The sequence below is a fragment of the Varroa destructor genome, unplaced genomic scaffold, assembly GCF_002443255.2.
Source record: "Varroa destructor unplaced genomic scaffold, Vdes_3.0 BEIS01000004.1, whole genome shotgun sequence".
Classification (NCBI taxonomy): domain Eukaryota; kingdom Metazoa; phylum Arthropoda; class Arachnida; order Mesostigmata; family Varroidae; genus Varroa; species Varroa destructor.
The window spans coordinates 15618164-15635165 of record NW_019211457.1 but is presented as its reverse complement, the minus strand read 5'-3'; the positions used below and the strand labels follow the sequence as shown (position 1 = coordinate 15635165).

Below are 17002 nucleotides of genomic sequence, written 5' to 3'. Positions count from 1 at the left end.
AGCAGTCAGTCCTGTTCTGTGAGCGGAAACCCTACAAAGTGTTTCGCTTTTGTCTATTACCTCCATGAGCCAAAACGACGGATGGACATAACGATTAGTCAAGTCTTTGTCTGTTGTTTTTTTATTTTTCTGTTTCATCGCTCGTTCATCGCCACCGTAAAACCCTGATCACGTAGTAGCACACTAGAGCTTCTATTCACGCCTTTGCAGATCTACAGCACTGAAAAGCGCTCTACGAAGCAGGCCTGCTTTGTTTGTATGTTCCTGCGCGATCGAACCGTTAAGTGCGTTCTACTTATGCTGTCTGCCGTTATCGTCGCCGACAAATCGTTAGCGTTAGGTAGCAAAGTAATAATAACAGCCGAGCGCAAGGTAAGTTAATATAACTTAAGGGTGACTAGATACATTGTGCGATGGCACTGTACGTAAAAGGCTCTCCCAGAAGCAACTCAACGACAAGTGTCACTCGACAGGACAGAACGGTCGGGCGTTCTGTCCCGGAAGGAGGAGAGGAAAGTCCCGGAGGAAAAAAGGAAAAGACAGACGATTAAAAGAAAGGAAAACAAACGGAACGGGGACAATATGGTTGGCGTATTAGGCATCTTGCGGCAGGCCTTTAAACACAACACGTTGAGATCTGCTGGCATCATTGATTACGCATTGTGCTACCACTACTTCGTAGATAATCTCTTTCAAAGGCTCACATTAGCCGAGACACAAACTAGCAGTAGAACTAGCGGATTTGCGCGAAACTGTAGACGATTTCGGGGTTTCAGCAGTGACGTTCCTGCGACCACTTTATAGAACAGGTAGCAGCGACGCTAAAACCTGGGTTGTGTAGAGCTTTTTCGCAGTAGTAAAGTGGGTCCCACCGTCACTGCACAGTAAGGGCCGTAGCCGTAACAGCTGCAGATCAGCAATATCAGTTAGTTACTGTTGTAATGAGCCGTCATAGTATTGGCAGTTGAGTTGCAGAGATACATGGTTTAGATTTAGTCTCGGGAGAGGGAAGATGGCGGAGAGGGGTGCATTGACAATCAATCCTGTGCGCCTCAGAATGACGTTCTACTGTCAGTGTCGTTGTGGATGGGTGGAGTTTGCCTGGCGAAAAAATAATAATGAAGAAGTTTCTTACAAGAATCTACTGCAGGGGGACCACTGACATCACAAGGAACCTCAGGGGTGACGTTTTCTTTTCGATGCTTTGTCCCTACGTAACGTCTCTAGTAACTTGCAGGCGTGAATTATGACATATTCGAATTGTCGCCAACGCTAGTAACAGCTATCAGGTGCTTTCATTGCCCTGGCTGAGTTTGCGGAAGGTTAGGTGTCCTGGCTCTATGCAACTCCATGGTGTGCTTCCTGCATAATTCGGCCTGACCGGACAAATTGGGCGTGTCCCGTAGTCACGTACATTAGTACAGAGAGGGTGAAGTAACAGCTAAATGGCATTTACGTATATATACTTATTATTATTATTATTATATATATATTCATTTTTGTTGGGTGGAATATCTTGTCTCAAAATCATTGAGTGTGACAGAGTTTACTTTTAGCGATCACATTTAGGTCACGTCATAAATTTGTTTACGATAATTTTGTTACTTTATTCTCAGGATTCGATATTAAAGTACATATAAGAAGAATATATGCAATATTATTACAAGAGAGAAAAATAGGTTACCTGTTCCCTCAGTTAGTTTTCTATGAGAAATTAGTTATTTAAAATATTAGACAATGATCTAAAACATGTCAGCAGTTCAGAGCTACCATCGGCAACAATACTTCGTGTTCAGTCTAGTAGATACTATTTAAGCTCGGATAGCGTTTGTATTGGTGGAAGCGTAGGGTACAAGAGTTACGCAGGCGAATTTAGATTGAGGAATAGAGATAGGACTCTGAACTAAATTTTGGTACGATAGGGGTACAACATAGATACGAAAAATTCGTATCTTTGTTGTACCCCTATCACCCCTCTCCCCCCCCCCTTATCTTAGGCGATACTCAGCTGTAGAATCGAATTAGAAAACAAGGAGGCCGTTCTAGGGCTATACAATGCCTGGAGAATTCAAAGGTCGCGATGCCGGAAGATGCCAAAGAGTATACGTGGGCGCGCCAGAGTGTCGTCATAAGAACGACCTTTTGGTTCTTCTTTGTGTGAAGTGTCATTGATATATGCTAGGTAAAGAAGAAGATGAAGACAAAAGGATTAACCTTAACATTCTCATCATCCAATGTTCTCCTGAATTTGAGATGCGCCCTCGTTAAGGTTGGACCGCCTCGTGTCTTCAACTCTTGGACTCCTGGTTACCCTGGCGTCCAGAGCATAAGTTCCAGAAATACAGAAGGTAGAACGTTCGAAGGGTGTGTCTCTGACTTCCGAGTCGACTCTACCAAGTAGTGACTCTAAGAAAATCGCTTTGCAACAAGGCCCGGTTTTTGCCCTTTTTGATGCCTTTTGCATTTATGTGGAGTTATACAGTATATATATATATATATATATATATATATATATATGAACTTTTTTCTTAACAGATCATATACTCCCTGCGCATGTTTATTTTGCTATGATGGTTATAAATGCTAGTTTTCTACCCATATATAACTTTTATTAGTAGGGAAACTCTCTGATAAAGAAAAGTTTATGTGTATTAACTTTGAACATACAAATGTTGGGCTTATATATCGGTTTGACATAACGGTAACCCAGTTCCAAGAGTTTAACCCGATATACCTTCGATGCGTTGAAATTGACATTGACAACCGACATTGACTGGAAGTCATCCGCTCGGCCATACCTGTGTTCTCCAAACCCTCAACTATGGCTCTAATTCTAACCGGGTAAGCTTACCACATCTATGTCTTGTGAAAAACGCAGTATCCACCAATAACACGAGATTTTATCATAAAATGTAACGGAGTCCCGAACAAAATGCTTGAGCTGTAAGAGAGCGTCGAAGAAACTATTCTAGCAAACAAAGGAAGATACCTACGACAGGGGGCCCTGCATTTCAAAATGTGACAGTATCTGTTGTCATGTTGACCGTACAATGCGCCGTCCGCCATCATTTACGTAGTGACACATGTCAAACAGCCACCCGCTCGAACGTTGCTAATGATTCTGTTTGCAATAGTTTTGTGGACGCTCGTCTGGACAACTCTGTTCTGGCTCTGATACGATTTCGGTCCTGTTACATGGTGATTGAATTGTTCGTTAAGAATTATTCTTAGCACGTAAAGCGATTACCACGCTTTGCGCTTGACAACAAGATATCTATTACCAACTCACATTGCACACTTATCATTTCTCTCATCATGAAATCTTTGTCGATCTCAGCAACAACAAAGAAATAATATAAACGTCTTAGCCGACCTTTTTCTCTATACTTCACCGACTCAACGACTCAGTTGAAAGCTACGATAAGAGATAACCGTGCCGTGCTTAAGAAGCGCTGTCGATTTCCAACACCAAATACCTCGGGAATTTTCCGATCTCAAAAGTGAGAGACGCTTAAAAATCGCTATCCAGTGAAGTCGAATTTCCGGTTTATCGTCGGACATTTTGAGTGGTGTCATTATTATTGTGTCTACTACTGTTTCTAAGATCCAGTAAAAATGAATCCTAATTGAGCGACTGCGGCTACGGTATTGACTCCTCCAGCATCGACTCGTCCTGCCCCTTCGAGGAGTGGGGCACGACTATTCGACTGCACGCCGCGCGGCTAAAGGGCCAACCAGCTAGCTCAGTGATTAAGTGGCGAACAAAAATTATATCGGTTGGGCGACTACCACCATGGCTGTCGTAGCTCAGGCCTACAAGAGAAAGCGTGGTCGTCAAGGTAAATTCGGTGACAGGGCCTGGGAAAAGACAAGTACGCTATACTGGCACTGTTCGTCATCTGTGTCTCGTGGCAACGGCGTTATTTAACCAAATCGAACAAAATGGAAGACTCGCACGTTGTCGGAGTCAGCGTGTCGGTAGTCGTTAAAATAGCCCATGATGGAGCTGTTTTACGGATGCTGATGAACATGTGTGTTGGCTATATATTAGATAAGAAAGCTTGTAGGAACAAATAGATAAGCAGAAAGTGATTCAAGGGTAGGTGTAGACATTTTCATTAGTAAATAGCCGATGGATAGATGGTTCACTGCGACGATACTTCGCAGAGAAAGAAAAAGTAATTCAATTACGAGCATACCTGTACTTGCGAACAACAGCCTCCGATAGCTAACTAACTGTATCCTTTAGAGGATGGTTTTCTGTAGTCACCAAGCGATATCCCGTTTCGTTGCACACTATAAATGTCTATTGCACTATTGTTCGGTGGGTCGAGAACATTCGAAAAAGCGACCTGACGCTCACGTCGGCCTAATACAGGCAACGCTTCCTACAAGGCTTCTCCCGACTCCACAAAGCAGCTACCTATATTCGTTTTTAAAGTTCCTCTACTAGCTGCAGCTGTTACTGCGCCTCACCGACGCATTAGCCACAGAAATTCTCTACGGAGTGCGAAGCGTTTTGCTTTCGTCGCCGTTCGTGCAACGGCTGTAAACGTTTTTTAGTAGCTGTCACCTCTCGTAGGGTCGACTTTTGATGACGACGGGAGAAGCTCCTACAATAGATCGGTCATCTCACTTTTTTTCAGCGCTGAGGCTTACCTGGTCTGGCTCTTTCCTTTCTCTATATTTCGTTGCGTCACTTTTGCTAACGAACGTCTGACATAATAACGCACAGTTAGCTGCTTCTCCAAATTGTCCTTTCCCTGAGCCCCGTTCTGCTTTGCAAAGATACTGACAGCTTTTTTGCGCGGTTATCGTTTTCAATCGTGAAGTAGTCGGCAAGGCACCACGCTTTTGTGCTATTTTCCCTTTTCAGGAGTACGGCGCGGAATGCGTTATTCTACCCAAGCTGTGTGGCTTCACACATCACACAGCTTGGGTCAATGTGGCATCGACGGTCCAATTAGATGGGGAAACCACGTACGAATTTTGCCGACATAGTATGCATAGAAATGCTTCGAGTCTATACCGGACAACAATGGTTGGCGATTGCAATCAGAGGAGACACATTAAGGCGTAAAAGAGATGTGTTTACGTCCAGGTGGAACGTTTTAACTATCGGGTTGGGACGCAGCTACTAGCAAGCTAGCTACTACGATCCATCAAAACGTTGTGACAGTACTTACTTAGCCATTTTAGGACTACTTGAGAAAAAAACGAGACAACGAAGGAACTAAACAAATCATGATTAAGCAGACAGCGTTGTTTCTGAATAGCTCGTCCTAAACGCTACTTTCAAATAGAGCTTTGCTGAAGGACATTCACGATAAGGGGTCGTTGCATAGCGACGTGATAGACGCCATATTAAATAGAATTGCTGCCATACGCTAGACTATGATCCTAACGCCGCGAGGTTCAGTCTCGCATCAATTCGTGTAAGTACATTGGCGATTGCTTAAAATTATTTCTTGGGTGGTCGAGAAAAGATAATTCGCTCTTAAGAGCCGCACTGGGATTCAAAGTTGAATAGTTACAAAGTTTTTCGAATATAAGAAATAATGGTTTATACCCTAGACGTGGTCTAACCTGGACATTTTAGATGATTTTTGTAAAATATTAAGGGACTGCATTACCATAAGCTACGTACAAGCAGTAAAGCGCCAAATAAAGACCTAAATCAGCTACTTGAATTGAAAAGGGAATGTCCTAGACAGAATAGTTCAAACGGGCCCCATTACATCACGAATGGGCCTCATCTCGCTTTGACGACCTAGAAACTTTGGCATACTATGCGTGGGAAGTGCTTTTACGTCAGGCCTATAGACAATACTGTGCTCCATCAAACCTGTTTCGGGTTTCGCCTGTTCGGATTCATGAACCATGGCCTACAGGGGAATCGATTCAAAGCACATGAAGGTACATTTTTAGTTTCAATGGTTCCTCTCTGTTTGTGCCTATTTCGTTTGCGAAGAAATCTATCTTATTTTCATGTTTTGAGGAAAATGCGACGATGGGTATCGTGCGTCACTGTTACATTGTTTCGTACGACGACATGGCCTACAAAGCTATATTTCAGTTTGAACTGAGATGACCAAACGAAGAAGGGCCAGTAAAAAACAATGTAAAAATTCGTTCCGTAGACTTAGTTCATGATACAGTTCTTACACAAAGTATGGTAGCAACCAAACGTACGGGTCCCTAGCCAATGTTGTTTCAACGATATTGCGCGTAACGTCATCATGTGGGGATGCATTCCCTTTAAATGGACGTCAAAAGGGGCAACTATTACTCTTATTGCAACTATTACGTTTGCTTTGCCTTTGCGCTTGATAAAGAACTGTTGCAGAGAATTACCACAGAAGTCCGCCCATACTCTAAGGGCAGAATTAGTAGAAATCAAAGGGCGGGTGGAACCGATCTGGATGAGCTGACTTGTCTCGATTACGTGTTCTGGTCTCCGCATGAACCGAACCGTGTTTGGATTGTCTCTTAAAACAGGAAACTCGAGAATCGTCAGAAAGTTAAACGAACGGGAAGTTTATAAAATAAAGTTAACTAAGCTTTGTTTTACTAATGGCCGACATCCAGCAAACTAATCTCCGGCATATAAGCAGCCATGCAGAAAATCCTGCGCTTGATCCTCTATCATAGACTCGTTATTACTTACACTAGAACTATCACTGGGCTAGCAAGCAAACGTCAAGGAAAACAGCACTGCAATAGGGAATATAATGGCAATTTTTATTACGTTAGCCGCCTGCTGCAGTTTATGCCGCCATCTGCCGCGTCTGTTATTTAGAGCCGCTGCTTATTTTTTTGAATAGCATCAGAGAAGCATCGTTCGCAATGAGAGCAATGGTCAACTAATCTGCGATTCTATGAGCTATTACACGTTTGGCCTCGTTGTTACGGAATAGTACAAGGCTCAATTCAGGCTGAAAGAATCACGTATATATATATATATATATATATACAGCATACTTTGATTGAGGGGTCTTTTTGAGATAGAATTTCTTGCAACCGCTTATGCGGCCGGTCTCAAACAGCAGTGTTAACGCTCCCGTCTGATTATACCACCGTCTATGCAATAAACTTGCGCTTGAATCGTCCTATAGTAGCACAGGGCGCTATCTGGGTACCCTGTCAGGCTGCTTGTACAAAAATTTCGATGTTATTTTAGGATAGAAATTCGAGCAAAATAAGTTGGTATAATTGTAGTATGGCGATGCGAAAAGTATCGTTTCGTTCAGATGTATAACCTATAAATTGCAGCTGTGAGTTTTATACAATATCTTTATTATACTCGCCGCAAGTTCACAAACAACACTAACTGAAATGGGAATTTTTATAAATAGTAGCAGTATATATATACACGTTGGCCTATCAAAAAAAGTATTGACTATTTTGAAGCAAAATTAAAGAAAGTCCTTTTTAATATTTAAAACAGTGTTACAAAATGAAATATGCCCTATTCTGTAGTTTCTGGATGAAACGTGCTTGTTGTGTCTCCGCATTGAAGCCAAATAAACACTATTAAGGGAGTTCTGCACGGACCGAAACCGATTAGAGACGGACCAGTATCCGGGCTATACGGCGAATGCATTAAAATTTTTTCCATTAAAGTTCCCCCAGTTTGAACCAGGTTTCTAAATATATATGTGATCTTTTCGCATCAATTCGTGCAACGCCCAGACGTGGGGCTTTTTTTTTTAATTTAGCTTTCATTAGATGATCTAACACTGTTTTGTAGTGCACGGTTCGTTTTTCTGCTGACTACTCAGGTATTGCCCATTTTCTACAATAACTTCGTCAACTTTTTTTTTGCAACTGCTCGCTTACTATATGGAGCATCTTTCGTCTGCATGAAAGCGACAGGACCATTTTAAAGCCTTTCTTCCAACAACACATCTTGACCATAAACAGCTTAGCCTATTAGGCTCGGGCCGCCTATAAAATCTACTGAATTTTTGAGTAAATTTCACTCATATTTTAGATGCTCCATCTTAAATCTAACTAAAAGCATTCGAATAAGCTTAGCCAATATTCTTTGGACATTTTATTCTTTTTTTATTAATAGACCGGTCTATGCGTTCAAAGTTTATTGCTTATCCCAACTAATCCACAGCTACGCAGGAAAGCTCTCTGTAGGCTAAGCCGTTGAGCAACCGATCCTGCATCAACCTACTAATACCTAAACGTTTGACTACCGTAAAGCCAGACGTGTTCTTCAAAGATCAGTTTATCTTTACCACTTATCGAGTAGAAAACAAGCAGCCTCGACGACGCCTATGAAACAGACTGGGTAACGCTAAAACAGCAGACAATAGGAATTCTTCCTCGATGTATAGCTTTACAATTTATTCGGATGATTCCTGATGTTGAAACTCAAGATACTACCGAGCAACTATAACAAATTAATTCTACAGCACCATCGTATTACACCGCTAAGCCTTTCTGTCCTACAATACAGTAAATAGGACCCTTTACAAGAAAAAAAAATAAACGAAAATCTTCGAATTCCGACAAGGACTTTACTAAACAGGAGCAAGCGTATGTCTTCATTCGGCCATGTCAGACTAAACAGAGGGGTAGACTACTGTGATAGCTCAAATATGGCACAAATTGTTTTTTTCCATCATTATAGATAGCAGTCCTATAGCGTCAATTAGTGCTCTTCACGACCGCATTTACGATGTGTTCTATAAATATTATTATTAGAGGTACTTTTATTATTGGTGTTACTACTATTGTCCTAGTAGTAATACGAATAATAAAAGGGCACTAGATACTGAAAAGCGTACGTAAGACGCAAACGTGTACGCAATCGTATTTAATTCCGGTTGCTTCCTAGCTGACACAGACCACGCGCGCAAGAAACTAATCTCCGTATGATACGTCATATTTGGTATTGCACAAAGTATCAGAACGCGGCAGATCATCCTAATAGGGAATGAGTTGTACATACGTTGATGTAATTCTAATTGGGGCATTGGTCGGAGGGCTGTTTTTTGTGGTTATCCATGTATGCTCTATGTCGGTCGAACCAGTTGATTTTCTCACTCATCGCGCTGAGCTATCAATAGAAATGAATGTGATTAGCTTGTATAATTTGCTTCTGTGCGGGAGAAATTTGGTGCACCTGACTTCTAGGGCTTCGTATGTTCTGCGTTGAAATCACTGACATGCTAGTCGAGGACCGGCAAGGGATCAGGCAAAGATCAGCTAAAAATCTTGATACCACCAGTATTCCCCATCCTATTGATATTCATTTATAGATTGCAATTATAGTAATCTGTGCGAGTGTCAAAAATTGAAGCAGTAAAACTTGTTAGGTTGACAAAACACGCTTAAAATCGGTTGAACCAGAGTGGTCGTGCAGTTTCCGACACCTCCTAACATAAAAAAGTGACAGAATTTGAGCACTAATGAATCTAATGAAAACTGGCTTCTCTTCAAATTTCGTTGATACCAAAAACAACCGCGTGACGCTTTGTTTGCCCTTCTCTAACTAACGTTACCGTAGCAAAAAAGAACGACACGCACTTCCAGACGCGCCCAAATACGTTACACGATCACAAAAGTCTGTTGGTTCAGCCCTCCTTCCCCGTTCCGCCGCCGACATTAGATTCAGCCGAAGTTTCTCTTTCATATCTTTTTAGGTCCGTGGAATATTTAGTATTCCGTTAGTAGATTTTTAGGTAGCCATCATATTAAGATGACATTTGGCCTGATTGGTAATGTAATGAAGGCTGGAGCCAAAAAAAACCGAAAAGGTATTCAGCCTCTTTTGCCGGACTCGTGAACGCAACAGAGCAAAAGGATATGGCACGTAAAAATGTCAATCGAGCAGCTTTCAGTGCTAATACTCTTGTATCGACAATCATTTAACCAGAGTTCCAACATAGGAAAAAAGTATAAAGCTACTTTGAGATAATTCCAGTAAGTACATGAGCTCAGGAGGACTGGTTAATTGTTTCGAAGGCTCGTATCTGAAAAGATAATGGTTCCTAGTGCGATATCATTGTTTTTGCGAAGCAACGCTTAAACGGACTGAGCCATAAATCGGTATTTCTCTATAAATACGAAAGACACTCGAAGTGAAGAACGTCCAATTTGTACAAATTAAGAGGACGGATTCCAACTATAGAAAAGGGCATCTTAAGCCGTGGAGCATCTTTAAAGATAATACCTTTTTTTTCTCATAAATATGCCTGGTAATGGTTTTTCACGACAGTGTTATTGCCAGCAATGTTAGCAGACCAACCAGTTTGTCAGAGCTGCTCAGCTACAACCTTCGACTAATACAATGAGGAGTTCCCCCGTTTGTGTTACACGATTCCTTTAACACAAAGCCATCTTCACCAGTGACGAGATATGTTCGCATAAGCCTGTAACCCTAAATACGGCGATGACTGTTTTCTAATTAGTATCGGCCAAATCGAACACTGAGGTTTGTGTTTGAGGCTTTCAGATACATGATGCATATTTGGAACGAGGTATTTTTCTTTTTGTCTGCTTTCGCTACGCGAAATACAAGTGGTGTTGGCAGGACATTATGCTCAGGCAGGAAAGGAGCTATAAAAAGCTTTGCCGCTTCAAACGATCTCAACGAGACATGCAAACCCTTCGTGTATGTTTTAACATCCGTAGAGAATTAGCGTAATAACCGAAAAGGTCCACCGAAACTGTACAATAGTTTGTTGTGGTTCCTCAAAGGGATGGTGAGAAAGAGAAATTGTGAGATAGACTTTATGAAGAATCAAACGCGAAACAAAAATACTATGATATATGATTATAAAATTTGGGCGTGTTTCACTAATGTTTTCTAGAAAACCGGCACAGGTATTTTTACATACCACAGTGCTAAGAGTTTCACAGTATCTGCGACTGAAATGTTGCTACCGTACGTCCTATATGCGTTCTATTATTACTATTGCCATTACCAACATCGCACAGCAATTCCTAGTTTGTAGCTTTACTCTACCTTTTTTAGGATGCCCCACAATTGTACCCCTCTTTTCGTCTGGATCCCAACAACCACGAAGTTGTCATTAACAATGTTAGCTCCTATGCTTCTCGTACAACTTACACTATGGTCCTATGTAGATCGCCGGCCTTGAACGCCATACCGTTTTCAAAAACGAGCTCCCATTACTGCAACTTTTGCTAGTGCAAATTGGTAAACGTGCACGTATTCGCACGTACATACGTCTGCGCAGTAACTGCTCCTTTCTGAAGACAACCCTTTGCTGGGTAAATGCTTACCTATCTGTACGAAGTCCTCACTTTAAGCACGCGCCACGCCTCAAGTATTTAAGGGACCCGAAGCCCCGAACAGGTGTCTCTTTTTTTGGAGCGATTTTTCTGGCCAAGGGTACATCTCCGCACCTCATTGTTAGTGTTTGCCCCGCCGTTGCTGATACACTGATGGACATTCCTAGGCAAGGCTGATTCGCGGCTTAACTCTCAGAATCCGCGGACGCAGGATCCTAAGGTGACGTCGTCGTGGTCCTAGGGCGTTTGTGCAGTGGCGTATGCCAGTGCTTACTCTCTACAGCGATATTAAAACAAAATGCTTTAACGTGTCTCTTCGTATGAATAAATCTTCGATTCTTCTTTTTGTTTCACTTTGGAAGACTATGGTCATCCCGTTTTGCTTTTGCTGTAGATGTCATTGAACTCAGTAATATTGTACATTGGGTTCAAACGTTATTTTCTCGTTAGTACGTACATCGGTGACAACTACGAAAAGTTGCCGGCCTAACGTTGTGCTTGTAAACCGCACAGGCTAAATCGAAAGGAGAGAACCCATTTCGTGACAATTTGGTTCGGCCATTGCTGATTCGCCTACTAATGAGCGAATGTCAATTAGGTAAAGTAATAGGCGAGGCGAAATAAAGGAGGGGCATTGGGTAAAAATCATTACTGTTCTACTGTCCACCGCACAAGCTGTTACGTTGAAAGCGATAAAAACTATATAACCGCTAATCGAAACAGCTGACAACGATTTGTTGTTGACACCAACACGTAACAGCGGACACATTATGATAGTGGCATAGAAGCCGAAATGCCGGCGTTACATTAGTTCAACACGGATGTTCTATTTTTTTGGGATTTTGAAATTTACATGTCAAATACCTATTATACTGAACTCCACCTAGACATCATACATAGAAATATAGGCGAACTTGGACGCGCTTAGCGAAATAAAGTTTAATAATAAATGAAACTTAAATAAATAAAAGACGAATAGCGTGCTATGAAAAATTCTCGACTCAGCTATTTAAATATATTTTTCTACTGTTACCCGTAAAATTATTCGAGTGTGGCCTTCGTTCCAAGTGCACCTAGTATTTAATTTTGAATTAAAAAATCAATTATTCTACACGTTTCACACCTGTATCTATGTTATAGCATACACTAGTAATAACTTGCGGAGGCGTCTGTTAGGACGTACTGTTGGGCCTCCAGTTCCCTGGCGGAACGTTTGGTTGGCTTGATTTCAATCAAAGGGGGAGGAGAAACTCTTTGCTTCCCATCGATATCCCACTGAAGTCCCGGTTACGTTTTAAAAGACGTGGGTCAACAGACGTGGGCGAGAAAGACCTGCGAATTTTTTGTATACCCATACAACATTAGCAGATTTAAGAATACACATAATATGACAAAAGGGCAAAAAGCTAAAGTACCAACTTTGTGACTACAAACGGTCGCCGTTTCTAGTGTGCCAAATGTAAAAGGATAATCTCCAATACAAAAAAAATAACCTATTACTTTTCTCGGTTTGGCCCATGTGTTTTTTCTACTATTATAACAGATCGTTGGATAGCGGTTCGATATGAGACGACCTCTCTGTATGCGGTCCACACTCAGTATCTATTACCACTTCTCTTGAAAAACCTAGGTCTCTGCGCGGTTCCTCTGCGTCCGCGTGTGATAGTATCTGTATATCCGTAGTCAGTAAGTCTCTCGTGTTCTGTTTGCATTAGATGATTCTCCAAGGTTGCCTAGCTGGAGGGTATAAGTAAAATAGCAACCATGGTGATTAAGCCAGCGTAAGTATATGCGGATATATATGACGCAACACAGACAGAACGTTGGGTTACACCCTAAAGAGGAGTATCTAATGAATGCGGGTAGGGCCAAGTCGAACTATGATTACAGTGCTCCCTCGAGTTCTTATTGTTACTCTGACTCTTTGTGGGTCGCTCTGTACTATTGAACCTTTGGTAAAAAAAAAAAACACTTCTTGTGTCCGTTGTGGGGGCCTGTTGAACCTATTAGAAGACTTCGTTAAAATCGCCTCTGAATCAGTAGCTACATTTACTGTAGCTGTCCTTATTTGTATGATGCCTGAGACTGGGCCTCACCCCATCGCATACTCTTATCTTGCATTCCACTGATTAGGACGTAAGCCTGTTTCCATTTTCTTTAAGAAAAACTTCCGTCATTTGCACAAAGTGCCCAACCCGTCATCATGTAGGCCATGGGTAACGACGATAACATAAGCGCGCAAAAAAAAACGACCAGTCGCAATGCCACAGATGATACAGAAAATACGCGGATCTATTTAACAATCAAGAGGGTGTGGCACTTTCCTAAACGTTGGCAAAAGTACGGCCATGTGTTTCCTATACAGGGGCGTACTGTTGACGCTTGGAAGTTAAGGACGGTCGCCGCTCGTCATGAGTTCAACAAACATGTGATTAGCGTTGATTGTCCGTACGTAATAGTATCGTAATCTAGCGAAGTTGATGCCCGATGTTGAAATGCGCCACCGTGCAATAGTACAGCGCATATTTCTGATGAAAGACGAAAAGTACTGAAAGTAAGGAAGAAGTAATGAAAGAAACGGATATTGCCTATGAGGAAAATTCATATATAGTGTAGTATGACAGAAATATTAGATGGGTGATAACATCTCTGAATCCGCCGAGACCGAGTACCTGTAGCGGAGTAGGTGTTGAATAGATGCAGACTGTGGATTAAGGGGCAACAAAATGCAATTCTAAGTGGGAAAACAAGTTACAACATAACCGATCTCTACGAGAAAAAGTTTAGGGTACTGAGTCTCACTGTAATGATTGTCGATGATGCCCAATTGAGAATACTGCATCTAAATTGGATTTTTCCGTGCTGTTTTCCTAAAACTGCATCTAAACAAAAAATATCTACTTCATCGATTTTTTTTTAACATATGCTACAAATATTGTTCTTAGAAAAACATCTGTTCTTCAATATATTTGCCGCGATAGCAGCTTCAGTTTGAGGCTTAAACCATTCATTTTCAATATATTTGTTTGTTAGTTCGGAAATGGCTTTTTAATAATAAGAACAATGGCGATATTGAAAGTCTCGAGAAGATTAACCGTTCGAGTTTAATTGGCAATTGGAGTTTAATTGACTTAATTGGCAATTGATATCCTCGTTTCTGGAACGGCTGTTAATTTGAAAAATGGCTTTTTTTAAGTTATCGTGATAAATTTTCGAACTTTCTAAATATGAACTCTACCACGAATCCTCCGGTTTGCCTTGTGTAATGTTTGTTGGATTCTTCAGAAGCCCCACGGAAGCTAACAGTAATGAAGACCGTCGATTTCAGGCGAACAGACAGGTTTTCATTTTATTGGGAATTCACCCAGCGTCGAAAGAGTTCATGACGAGTTCGTTGTGCTGTTCTAGAAAGAACTGGCAAACAGAAAAACTGGCCAAAATTCCCTCGAATTTCAACACACTCTGTAGATACATATATGATGAGGATGATGAGAAAGTTGACAAAAGTTTTTATTTCTAGTTTGTTTGCCCCCCTAAAGTTTTCGTAGTGCTTAATAGGTAGCGTAAACAGATTTTTTTCTTACGTAACTAGTGTAAAATTACAATGCTATTGTTTTTATGATCAGCTAACAAAAAGTCGACATCTTACAATCTGCATCTATTGGGCATAGCATCCCGTATGTCGAGTGGCGGCACCGCTTAGATTTGTAGCTACTGGCAGCGTGTGCCGAGACGGTGCAGCAGCCGATGGCGCCCTACTCTGGACGGAATAAAGATAGCAATTATGGTACACAAAGTCGAATAAACGCTGGTCCAGAAAACGGTCTGGCCTGTTGTACTGTTCGATTGACCCGCTAGTTGCCCAGATAACAGTAAAGGTTTCTTCGTCCTGGATAATTCCCAATGCCGAGAGTCTTCAGAAACGTTTGGCTTAGGGCGCGTTAGACTTAGGTTCCTAACGGGGTTGACTTGTCGCAGTTTGTATCGTAAATGCATTAACACAAAGGTATTAAGGAGATGGTAAAAAATTGACTAGGCGAGCGAAAAGATATCTGAAAGAAAAAGCAAAGAGCGTGTAAACGGCGAAGGGGTTACTTGTTTTTTGATCATTTTAAACCATGCGGCATGTCACTCACTACTCTATTGTTATAGACTAATACAGAGCGCACAATTGTGGGGTGGTCTCTATACTCAGGACGTGGAGGGGAGATGTAACGGTTGGTAGCTAGAATATTTTTGAATAGAAAAGAAATTGTATATCTCAATCAGACTTCGGATCAGCTTCGTAGATACATAACAGCGTAACGGCCAGATTCGAAACATTTATTAAGACTCCTTTACGGACGGCCATGTAAGCCTCAAATGGCACTTGACCTTCTGCAGCTTTACACGTTCAGAACTGCACGGGTGTACTGCTACAAAGTATCACCGGAAAAGCGAAACAGCTTCGTATACATGTCAGCATGAACATCTTTTTTATGTATCAATTTTTCAGTACAGAGGGCTTTTTCGGCAGGGCAAACCAATCTAGGGAAAATAATCTAAATCGTTCTTGCTGTTATCGAGATTATCCCAACAAATCACACCCTGTATAAATGCATACTTTTTTACCGCTATTTTTAGCATATGATACAACAACATACATGAGTTAAGAACTTCAATAAATTCATCTATCTCCCTTAGGAGGTTATCACTACACTCTGCCTCTCAGAGTGTCGCTTTTTTACACTGTCTGAGACTGCCCACCTTAAGTTCCTGCAAAGCCTTCCCTTTAATTTGCCTAATCCTTTTGTATGCTCTCAGTCTGTATCGAATCTATTCCTTAACTGTGTACCAACTTTCGGATGTGAGCCCTTGTGTCGATATAAGAACCATTTTCTATAAATAGTAGGAATACAGTAAGCGTGCGTAATTATCTCACGTTAACTGCATAGGATCACTTGTTACTTCGTCATCACAGACGAAACAGCGATTAACTTGAGGACGAGAGGGAGCGATCTCAAAAAAAAAGGGCACGTAAGTTAAAAACGGACTGAGTACGTTATGTTATCAATATCGCATTTTAGCGCCGGAAAAACGAGTCAACTTGTAGCGCCAGTTCTTAGTCCGCAATCAAATCCTGATTGGCTGCATAAAACCATAACAGTTTCAGTGGTACAGGTTAACAAAAGAGCCCAGTTTCATTTCGTCACCTGTTGCCACGAAGTTCTTGATTGCTGCCATTACAATGACACTTCCAAGAAGTTTCATTTTTGTCATTTTCGGCTGAGCCTGCGAAAACACACAAGTGTGTATGTAAGTGGAAGCCTACCGCCCTATATATATACATAGGGAGAGAAAAAACAAGGTCTTATATTGTTTCCGTTTGGCAGTGATTAAATGTTGAGCGTTCGCCGGAAGTGGCCTCGTCGTCTGGCAGGCTAGTAGCTTCGCATGTAATGGACCGAGGGGTTCTGGCAGATGAAGTTATAGATGCATCCAGAAAAAAGCGTAACAGTACCACGACACAATAAAAACATATCTTAATGTACCGTCCTGCGATAGCCACACAAGGCGACTTTTAAAACAGTCGACTGATGCCGACATTGCTGTAGTGCTCCATTTCTCATGGGTGTTCTGCTGCTAACTCACGTGTCGTATGCAGATCTGAGGTTTTACCGACTGTTATTATTTATTGAACACATTCTAGCTGGACCTAAAATGAAGCGATATGTGTTCACTAATAATA

At 41.5% G+C, this 17002-nt stretch overlaps 2 protein-coding genes across 14 annotated transcripts in view; one reads left to right on the top strand and one right to left on the bottom strand.

Annotated features, from left to right (window-relative positions):
* Pkc53E (Protein C kinase 53E) overlaps positions 1-17002 on the top strand; it is a 247332-nt gene that overhangs the window by 65543 nt on the left and 164787 nt on the right. The gene's annotated exons all lie outside the window — the stretch shown is intronic.
* Positions 1-17002, bottom strand: part of LOC111248703 (uncharacterized) — a 62252-nt gene that overhangs the window by 36543 nt on the left and 8707 nt on the right. Inside the window, exon 1 of one of the 4 annotated variants that reach the window (XR_002672655.2) lies at positions 4660-5117. The exons of 2 other annotated variants lie outside the window; for them this stretch is intronic. The gene's annotated coding sequence lies outside the window, so the exon portion shown is untranslated. One more of the 4 variants, XR_002672656.2, reaches the window with a different exon arrangement.